This window comes from Octodon degus, unplaced genomic scaffold (assembly GCF_000260255.1).
Source record: "Octodon degus isolate 3935 unplaced genomic scaffold, OctDeg1.0 scaffold00059, whole genome shotgun sequence".
NCBI classification, from domain to species: domain Eukaryota; kingdom Metazoa; phylum Chordata; class Mammalia; order Rodentia; family Octodontidae; genus Octodon; species Octodon degus.
The window spans coordinates 12825241-12836711 of NW_004524635.1; the positions used below are offsets into that span (position 1 = coordinate 12825241).

General features: G+C 43.6%; 1 protein-coding gene across 4 annotated transcripts in view; it reads right to left on the bottom strand.

Moving 5' to 3' along the window:
* The window catches only part of Osbpl10 (oxysterol binding protein like 10), a 314690-nt gene that overhangs the window by 234876 nt on the left and 68343 nt on the right, over positions 1–11471 (bottom strand). The gene's annotated exons all lie outside the window — the stretch shown is intronic.

An 11471-nucleotide genomic window follows, 5' to 3' on the forward strand; every position in this document is an offset into this window, starting at 1 on the left:
AAAAAAAAAAAAAAGAGAGCTGGACATATAGCTCAGTGTGATGGCCCTGGGTTCAATCCCACCAAAAGAATCTAACTGGATTCCTAATCTATGAAACAATCTCACTGAAGAAAATGAGGAAAAGGGGTGCCAACCCTAAGAAACTAACTTTGGAAATGAGTGGAATCTGTCAGATTAAAAGCAGAAGGAATCTCACATGAGCACTGTCTGTAGTTGATGAAATTATTTTCCACGGAGGTGCAGGGTAACAGCTCTGATACTGCTGTACACGGGTACTGGCACTCAGAAGTTGAGAAGATGCATGGGAAATGACAGAAAGCAATGCCCCACCATGCCCAGTCTCAATCACCATCTCAATGTGCCCTGGGGGCAGGGCCAGCAAATAATACACTGCATATATTCTTCTTAGTGGTTAACTGCTATACCAGATGCGGACTTGAAATCCTATTTACAAACATCATTAGAAAAAATCATTCTATTCATTAAGAGAATGTAACTATATATCTATCCTAACCACTTTGAATACACAAAATATATCTTCCCCCTGTTGAGTGGGGGTTTACAGATAAACAAGAGGAAGAGACGAGTTTACCCATGTAGTAATACATTAGAGATGGCGATATCAGGGTATTAAACATGAATTAAACTCAATACAGACAAAGATGGTTACACATAGAAATATTTGTAAAAACGTGCTTACATGCATAGCATAATGCACAGATTTTTTCCTTCTGTCCGTTGAGAAAACCTAAAAAAAGTGACACCCCGATAGTAATGCGTGCACAAAAGCCCAGCTCTTTCTAATGCCATCTTTCAGTGGAGAAATGGCAATGCCAAAACCAAGGAAAGAATATACAAGCCAGAAGCACACTGTTCAAAAATGAAGTACTCAAAAAGCCCAAAAAACTCCAGAATGATAGGGGTGTGCCCCTGTTAGGCAGAAACAAAGTGCAAGAACTCCCAGTGACCAACAAAAATGAAAATTTTGAGCAACAAAAGAAATGTTTGGCAAAAAAAAATAAAGTATATAAAAGGTAAAAAAAAAAAAAAAGAGAGAGAGAGAGAGTACAGGGAGGAGTAGCAGCAGCTCAAGTAGCTAACTTCTTTTTCCTCCTTACATTGAAAAAAAAAAAAATAAAAAAGATAAAAAAAAAAAAAAAAAAAAGAAATGCTGGACATTAACAAAATGAAAATACAGCAGCCCTTCACCCATCCATGGTTTCACTTTGCATACTCAGCTGCAGTCCAAAATGGTAAATTCCAGAAATAAAGTCTTAAGTTTTAAATTGTACCCACCTCAGGGCCAGCCAGATAGCTCAGCAGACTAAAGCGCTTGCTTAGGCAGCGGCCAGGGTTTGATCCCCCGCTTGCCTTGCTGGCTCTGCCCCCAGGGCACATTGAGATGGTGACTGAGACTGGGCATGGTGGGGCAAGCCTGTAATCCCAGCTCTCAGAAGGCTGAACATAGGCAGATCACTAGGAGTCTGGTCTATGTAGTGAGACCCTGTAGATCCTGTACTAAATACAAAACTAAATAAATAGATAAAGTGTACCCCCCCCAACAGAGTAACATCTTGCTCCGTCCCACTCCACACTGCCTAGAACATGAGCCATTCTCCATCCTGCTCTACCCTGTCCAGCCCGTGAGCCGTCCTTCTGTCCGGCAGATCCACAGCGTACATGCTACCCACCTATTAGTCACTTCACAACTATCTAGGCCATAAGATAACTGCCACAGTGCTAGAGGTGCACAATATAGGATTCAGTACTCCACCACGACTGAGGCATCCGCTTGGGGGCTTGGAATGTACCCCTTACTGCAGATCAAGGGGGATTGCCCTGCAGTCTTCTCACAGATAAGGACAGACAACTTTATAAATGATTCCATATTGATATGAATAATAAATCATAAATGGAAAGAGACAAATCTAAGCAGAACCCTAAATAAATTATGTAAATACTAAATCTTTGAGAGCTAGCATAACCCAGCACCCTTTTAAATGCTGCTTGGGAATAGGAACTTTCTTTCTAACAGTACAGTGTGTAAGGAACGGGGGAAGGGGAAAAATAACCTCCTAGAGGAAAAACCTAAAAGCCGCTCCTTCCAGGTAGACGATTACAATCAACACCACTCCCAGGTGCTACGGAGAGCGCGTGCCCTTATAATCCACTATGAGCAAGACGCCTTATCTCTGTGATCCTGCTTGCCAAAGCCATCATGTGAATCTAATCATGAGAAAATAGAAGGCAGACTCCAAGGAGGGGCATCTGTAACACACCCGATGAGGACTCTGCAAACCTTGAGGGTCATCGGAAATGAAAAAGTCTGGTTCGCGGGAGGAAACTAAGCGAGACAGGACAGCTGAATGTAATCTGGTATCTAAGAGACTAGCTAAAAGCTAAAGCAATCTGAGGAAAGCACATCTGAGTGAATAATGTTTAGATCTAACATGTGCACCACATTAATGGAAGATGTTAACAAGAAAACTGTAGGCTAGGGGAGGTAGACGAGAATTCTGTTAGCATTCACTTTATCCTTCTGTAAATATGAAAGTGTTCTAAGATGATAATGTTAAGGTCTACTAATTGTTTGAGTGACAGGAAAGAGAAGAACAGAAGGACGAGGGCTCCGGTGTGGGCCCCGCGAGCCCGTGCCCTGCTGGCTGTCAGACATTCTGAGCAGTCTTCACCTCAGCACTGCACACCCATCTGGGCAACCCCTCTTAGCTCTAAGATGCAACCGTGGGCACTCAGCAACAGCAGCTATTTTTAAGGGGCAGCAGGACTTTCCAGGAATACTGTCAGCGGGTGACAAGAGGGTTTCACGGAGTATAAAATCACTTAGGGCTTTAATTAAAGGAGCAACTTAAAGATGAAAGAGAACCCTCCTTGGACCACTTCAAAAGAACAAGAGGCAAAGCCCAGGACCATCAAGGACTGAAATGCATTCTTCACTTATCTGAGCCATCTGCCAAGGTGACCGGTCTCCTCTTACTGAAAGTCTGTAAAGGCGAACAGCCAAATCCTACAAAAAGCTGAGCTGTTGGGGGGGACACGAATTCTAACACTGTCTCTGGTTAACATCTTGTTGTCCCCTAGCTCTCTTGAAAGTCCAATTGCTATCCAAACACCAGTGTGCATAAGCATCGCTGTGAAAAGAGAAAGAACAAACAAACACAGTCACTGCAATGGAAGACACTGCAAATTATGATGAGGAAATAAATGTATTAGGTCAAACAAAACTGTGCCCTCACTTTCTTGTTTTTCGTTTTGAGGGCTTTTTTGGCTTGTTTTGGGGGTGTGGTTTGTACTAAGACTTGAATTCAGGACCTCATGCTTGCCAAGCAGGCACTGTGTCCCTGAGTTACATCCCTAGCTCTTCCTCGTATTTTTAAAAGTTAAAGATATTATTAAGCACAACTTTAACCTTTCTAAAACCTTGAAACTGTGGCCAGGAAGATAGCATGATGGTCTAAGCACCTGCCTGGCAAGCACAAGGACTCAGGTTTGATCCCTGGAACCTCATGCTGTGCTGGCCCTGGGCCGAGCCGGCCACTGAAACCAGGCGTTACAGAGCACACCTATAATCCCAGAGCTTGGGAGGCTAAGACAGGAGGATCACTGTGAGTCTGAGCTGCATAGCAAGATCCTATACCAAATAAATTAATGAGTAAGTCTTCTTTAAAAAATAAAACCTTGAAATTGTGAGGTATATTTTCCCTTTGTGACCTTGACCACAACAGTGAAAGAGAAAAGCTGCCAGCCACGCTCCAAGGCCAATGGGACAGCCGTCACAGGCAGGTGGTACCAATGCTCCACAGCAGGGGCCCGCCGCAGCCTGGCTGCCACAGCTCCCTCTGAATTCAGTGACATCCACAGAGCAGATTCCTGACAGACAGAAGGGCCAACTTCCTGAGCTTTATCCTTCTCTCAGGGAAAATCCTCCACAACACTACTTTTGTGAGACTGAACCACAAGCCCAAACTGGAACAAATACATGTGCTAAAAACAACTTCATTTAGTCCAAAACCACCTTCACCAGAGGGAAGATGTAAAAACTATTTGAAGTATTTGATGAAGAAAAGATACTGAATCAGATGGATGAGGAATTGGCCAACTTTTTCTTTAAAGGCCCAGAATGTCGCGGGGTGTTTGTCATAACCACTCACTCTGCCCTGCCACGCAAAGCCAGCTATCCACAATACACAAATGAAGGACAGTTGCTGTGTTGCAATAAAATTTTATTTACAAAACCAAGCAGAAAAGTAGATTTTATCTGCAAGGTCTACTTTGCCAATAACTGAATTAGATAATTATCCTTTTCTAAAACTAGAATAGCCATCCATTTAGATTTCAGTTACAGACCAAAACCTCAATTATTCATAAGTCAGGAAGAAAGTTAAAATAAATAGACATGTCTTTGACATGTTTGTTAAAGAAACAGTTGTCAGTAACACACTTGTGAACAGTATGTACCTGATACAGCAAGCAAAACCTAGCCAAGGACTACCTCTGGGCGCTTATTTTCTCTAAGAGGAAGTACTAAAAGAAACACACACCCTATGGAAGAGATTAGAACTTCTCAAGGCCCCCAAAATTCATTTTTTTCTGCCACTCTCTTCCTAAGGCTGTCCTCCCCTTGTCTGAGAACTTTTAGTTAGCTGTTACATTGTCCAGAACAAATTGAACTCTCATAATGTCACAGAAGACTACGAGCCACTCCAAAACAAGCCTTGTCCGTCCCTCTTCCACCTGCTTGCCATTCCCTGAATGACCTTCTAGCAACATAAGAGAACTTACTACACCTCAAATACATCATTTTCCCCAGAACTTGTGAGTTTCCGGCTCTTAGCTGAGTGGACCACACAACTTACCATTTAAAGCAGAACACCTCTGAGACAGAAATGAGTACCATTAATAATTATAGGGGATGGTGAGATGGCTCAGTGGTCTAAAGCACCTACTTAGAACAAGCTTAGCAAAGCACAGGGACTGCGGGGTTCAACCCCCAGCACCACATGCCAGCCAGCCCCGCCCCCTGGTGGGCTGAGCTGGCCACACACACACACACACACACACACACACAGAGAAATAAATAAAAATAAAATAAAATAAAAAATAATTATAGAACACGAATTATAGGGAGAAAAAAGTATGATCCAAGACAAATCATAATGTGAACTCATTCAGAATTTATTGAGTCTGGGCGTGGTGGTGCAGGCCTGTAATCCCAGCACTAGGGAGGCAGAAAACAGGAGGATTACTATGAGTCCAAGCTGCATAGTGAGACCCTGCACCAAAAAAAAAAAAAAAACCTAAAGAATTCATTTATGATTCTTCTTGGTTGTGAAAAATCACTGCAAACCAACTCTACTAAATGCCTCCTCACCCATCAAGGCCCAGGTCAACACTGCCCTTTCTTGTACATCTGCTGACCCTTTTCTGGCAGAAGTAGCCACTCTTTCATCTCTATTTCTATCTCAGCCTATCACATGGTCTTTCACTCAGTTGCTTACACGCATGTTTCCCCTAAAGGAAGGATGCTGGCCCCTATTCTCGGGTTAGTGCAGGAATTGGCTCATAGTTTGTGCCAGGCAACATTTATTCATTTTCTTACAATAACTACTTATTTGCCCTCAAAACCAACCTTTGAAGAGCACAAACCAGTTATTCTCACCCAGGGCCCATTCTATCCCCTCTCCAACTCTAAACTATCTTCGCAAGGTCTGGAGACATTCTAGCTGTTAACACTGAGGAAGATGCACTAGCAGCCAATGGACGGACAGCGAGGGACTGCTAGTAACCATCCACAGTCCACAGGAACATCCCCCAACACAGGACGAGCCCACAATGGAAACAGTGCTGAAAGTGAGGTACCTTGGAACAGACGTGGAACTTCAACTCACTTCCTCACAAAATTATAAAATCTGGAACATGGAGACAGGAAGTCATGAAAACTTTCAGCACTTACACCATAAACATACCCAGAAAGCAAATTCTTTTGAAATCTGGAGTAATGCAATACGTAAAGGTGGTGCAGGCTTCTTGTACAGATTCATGAACTGTTCCGACAAGAAATGACATTACACGTGCCACGCAGACTTCTTTGGTCACTACCCTCATGAAAAGATTGCTAACTCAATACATGAACAATACACCACCTGTGCAGCAAAAGTAATATTGTAAGTGGAACTTTCTCAATCAAGTACAAAATCAAAAGTAAAGGAAAAGCTATAAACTCTGGATCTTTCTCAAGTCACTGGCATTTAGAACGTAAAGTAAAGAAAACTTTTAAAAAAAAAAAGATGGGGCCGGGGAGATGGCTTAGCGGAATAAGCGCTTCCCTGGCAAGTGCAAAGTTCTGAGTTCAATCCCCGGTTCCGCCAAAAAAAAAAAAAAAGAAAACTTTTATCATTACGAAAGTTGAGTTTTTCAACTATCTTCTTAGTTACTTTTCTCTCATTACAGGGACAACACACAATAAGGAAGGAAAGTTTACTTAGCTCACAGTTTGTAGAGGTTTCTGTCCAAAATCAGCTGGCTCCAAGGCAGGGTGGCACAGGAAACCAGCGGAAGACAGCAAAAGTAACAAGAACAAAGGGAGAGGGCTGGGGAGCTAGCTCAGTGGCCTAAGTGCCTACCTGGCAAACACAAGGTCCTGAGTTCCAGCCCCACTACCAAGAAAAAGAACAAAACAGGGAGATCGAGCCTCTGTGCCTCCCTTAGACTCTACCTGCCCTCAGCCACCCTGAGTGGAGCACTCACACCATCTCTGTGCCTTCCTCTTGCCCAGGATGAGGACGCTTATGAAGTGAGGACCCTGGCCCTCCACTGAATCACTTAGTAAAACTTCTACACTTTTCAAGTTGACACAAAGAACAACACCCTGGAGCTACGTCCTGCACACCCCAGGATGTAGAACTGCTGAATCACTTTTAAGCCTCTAGCCTTCTCCACTTAACACAATGTATCCTTGAGAATTAAGGGGTACTATCTTATATAAGAGAAACTCCGGTTAGATCCCTAGAGTGCCTGTGGGCCCCGCCCCTGGAGGCACACTGAGCCCGCAACTGAGACTAGGTGTGGTGGTACACACCTATAATCACAGCGCTTGGGAGGCTGAAAACAGGAGAATCACTACAAGTCCAGTCTATGTAGTGAGACCTTGTAGACCCTGTACTAAATAAAAAAAAAAAAAAAGAGAGAGAGAGAGAAACTTAAAGATAGTCAGAGGATTGGGCTGGGGAGGTAGCTCAGTGGAATAAGCACCTGCCTGGCAAGTGTAAGCTCCCAAGTTTGATCCCCAGTACCACACACACACACATAATAATAATAATAATAATAATAATAATACTTGTTTTATAAGGAAATTATTTTTTTAAACAGAGGATGCTTGGGGCCAGGGAGATGGCTCAGTAGAATAAGCGCGTGCCTGGCAAGCGCAAGGGTCTGAGTTCAATCCCCGGTTCCGCAAAAAAAAAAAAAAAAAAAAAAACAGAGGATGCTTTCAATCAAATCACCTTATAAAATTAATTTAAAAAGAAAAACGTCACCATCACCTAATTAACATTTTCCTCAGAACAAATCTTATACTTCCTCAGTAAAAGAAGTCTGTACTCTGACATTTGCTTGCTAAATCTTCTATATAACTGAGTCTGAAATATTTCCTATACCTTCTTCCCTTCATGAATACAATCTTTATCAAATTTACCTTCCTTCGATACCCAGGTTCACCTTAATTTTTTCTTTTTCTTCTTTTTTTTTTTTTGTAGAACTGGAGATTGAACTCAGGACCTTAATATTTTTAAATTGTACTATACTGATGAAATTTTCCCAGCCCATTGAAAAGAGAGCGGTTTCCTCCTTGCTAGCAGTTCCCTCCACATGCCATAAACATGGCCAGTTTTGGGACACCTGATTTCTTATTAAAATTCTTCAGGGTCAGGTTGGGGAGATAGCTCAGCAGTCTAAGCGCCTACCTGAAATCGCAAGGAGTTGAGTTCAATCCCTGGTACAGCATGCCATGCCAGCCCTGGAACGGGGCCTGGTGGTGCATGCCTATAATCCCAGCACTGGAGAGGCCGAGACAGGAGAATTACTATGAGTCTGAACTGCATAGTAAGACCCTATATCCAATCAATCCATCAATCAACATTCTCAGGGTCACCCACCAAGCTAGAAGCATGACTGCTTACTGCACTCAGTGTATTCATCCCTGGACTTGGTCTTCAGTTTCTTCTAACTAGGATCTGGCAAGAAGCAATTAATCACAATCCCTTATCTAAAACATGGGCGTGGGGGCCTGCCCCGTAGCTCAGTCCTTTAAGTGGCTGCTTCAACCAAGCAGTCAGGCTCAGGATGCTGTGGTTCGATCCCCACAACTCAAGCCAGCCAAACCTGCACTGAAGGCATTCGGAGCAAAAATAAATCAATAAATAAAATAAAACATGGGCGCTACCATGGATGTGGAATGCCACCCAAAGGCCCATGTACTAAAGCTGTAGTCCCCAGCTTAGCCCTGCAGGAAGTGGTGCCACTCTGTGAGGCAGATGTGGAGACGGCTTCCATCACCCAGGCATGCCCTTCAAGGGCACAGCGCGACCCGGCCCCTTCTTCTCCTCCTCCCCACATGAGGCAGGTGGCTTCACTCCACCACACAGGCCCTGCCATGACCTGCTGCCTCACCACAAGCCAAAAATCAGTGAAGCCCACTGACCATGCATAGAGACCTCCACAATAGAAGTCTAAAATAAACCTACTGTGTTTATAAGTTGATTACCTCAGGTTTAGATGACAGTAACAGAAAGCTGACTAATACAACTGATAAAGAAGTTAAAGGACTGTATTTTTAGAGTTCTACCAAACAAAAGGCTTTGCAGTCTGTGAATTCTCATTTTATATACCCTGGAGTTCTCATCCCATGCCCTAACCCTTGTGGTCAGAACCAGGAAGGATCCCATAAAGCTAAGGAGGAAGAAGTCATCTTTTTTTTTTTAAAAAAAACAAAAGGTACAAAAAGATATCTTGTTGGGGCCGGGGAGGTGGCTCAGGGGAATAAGCGCTTCCCTGGCAAACCCAAGGGCCTGAATTCAATCCCCGGTTCTGCCAAAAAAACCAAGATATCTTGTGTAGAAAGAATGGAAGAAAACAACACAGAAAATTAATCATGAGCCATAAGCAATAAAATAAAGACATTAAACTCCCAGGGGTTAAATTTAGATTAGTTATATTCGCAACAATCACATTCTACTCCTAAAGCGCAAATATCTTTAAGAAAAATAACTGACATTTGCAGAAGTTACTTAAGACTCTACAGAAAATGAGCACTTAGGTACTTACAAAACTTTAATTCAGAAGTATTGATCTAAAAAAAAACAAGCAACACATAACCAAAACATCCTGTCCATTTGGCATCTCTCTTAACCTGCCTACAAAAATAAATAAATAAATGAAACCACTAATTGAGTTTCAAGAATGACTCATACTTGTAAATCAAGGTGACTTTCAAACTTTAGCTACATGCTCCTAACAGAAACTGTTGGGTGCGCCAGGCCCTCCTCACGTCCAGCACCTGCAGCAGACACAGCCCCAGGCGTCAGCATCAGATCGGCGCCAGGGAAAGCCGATACTGCACCTGGTGTAATCGCATCTGAACCAGAAATTTGGGCCAGGGAGATGGCTCAGTGGAATAAGTGCTTCCCTAGCAAGCACAAGGGCCTGAGTTCAACCCCCGGTTCTGCAAAAAAAAAGTCTGAACCAGAAATGTTTTGGTTTTTTTTAGGAGTTACGATTTTATTTATTTTTCATGTTTTACTTGTTTATGTCCATCAATGTGCCTCGAATCTTTTAAAAAATATATCACATCACTAAATGGCAGGTTCCGTAGTTTTTTTCTTCCTTTTGATCAAATGGTTTTGCTAGACAGAAAAGAATCTACACCATCATTGCCTTCCTTAACAGCTACTATAATTTGTTGGGTTTGATTGCTTTTCACTCGGGCAGTTAAGAAGACATGGGCTGTTTTCTGTGTCGGTTTTCTCTTAAGTCTGTGTGTATTTGGGTGTGTATCCGTGCACGAGCGTGCATGCAAGTGTGTGCATGTGCGTGCATGCATGCGTGTGTGTGTGTGTGTGTGTGTGTGTGTGCAGGGTTGACCTTTAGGCTTACGGCTTTTGGAACATTGTCTTAATTTCGTAGTGAACAGAATTCGATAATTAACATCACTACAAATGTACCCGATTTTTCCTCCTTAGTCACAGACACCTGATGTGTCTGAAGAGTCCTCGTTCAACCTGTGAGATGGCTCCGGGTTTCAAAGCTAAGGTGCCCAGAAGGCGGCGGCCGAGCCCTGCGCTCACTGTGGAGCAAGGCCTAGGCCTTCCTGCCGGGCACACTGGGGATGCTGGGCGCCACAGGCGTGGGCCTGCTCCTAGGGGGCACACGGGGCTCTTCTTTCTCTCTAGTGTGCCTGGACTCATTGGTCATAACTGAAGGAGTATCTGATTTTTTTTTTAAACCTATGTATGGGCTGGGTCTGGACAATGGCTACTTTTGTGCTCGGGTCTTCTAGGTTCTGCGTGTGTGTCCCGTGGTACTAAAGATCAGCCACGTGTCTCGGACAGGCTGTAGGAAGCAATAGGAAGTTTGGCTTTTTCAGTTTTGTCTTCAGATAATGAAAAGCTTTTGTAAAACAGCTGAGTGTCAGATATGAGTTCTATGGCTTCAATCTCCTTTAAACATAAAATTCTTTAGGGTCCAAAACAAAGGAGAGGGGGGCAAATTAAAAAAAGGAAAAGAAGGAAAACCAAACCAAAAGAAAAAGAAAAAAATGGCTGATATTGCCACAAATCATTAGAAATCTCCTGACATGCTGAAACTAAATGGCCATAAGTTCAAAACAAATCAGTGACTTGTTTTCAATTTTTTGTGGTTTCCTTTTGTTCAATCTGCCCCTTTGCCTTCCGACTGGTGATGTTATTCAAACAGGACCAAATCCCTGCTAAGTGCAGGAGTGACCCAGCTGCCTCTTTCATCTCCTCGTCATCACTCTCTGGGGGCTTTTCTGTGTGTCTCTTTTTGAGGGGCAGCGTGTCACTGGGGACCTTCCTGGCCTTGGCGAAGTGCTGGCGCTTCTTGTGCTGGGAGGCGTACCCGCTGTCCCCCAGGGCATCCTTGGCCTCCTTTGGGCTGGGCTTCCTGTCATCCTCTTCCGTTTCACTGTGGCTCTCATGGCTGTGGAAGCTCCCCTCACTGCCTTCGCTGCCCTCCTGGCTCCCCTTGGTGGCAAACTCATAGAGGTCGTTGATGGGTTTTAACGGTGTCGCAGCAGAGAAACACGCTGAAGGGGAAAGGGGCTTTATTATAAAGGAAAAGGGACTTCATTATCTTAGAGGACACTGGAGAGAATTTGGGAAGATAAGGAATTCTCTGGATTGGAACAAAGGGAGGCTGAGGATTTTATGGCCTTTGCC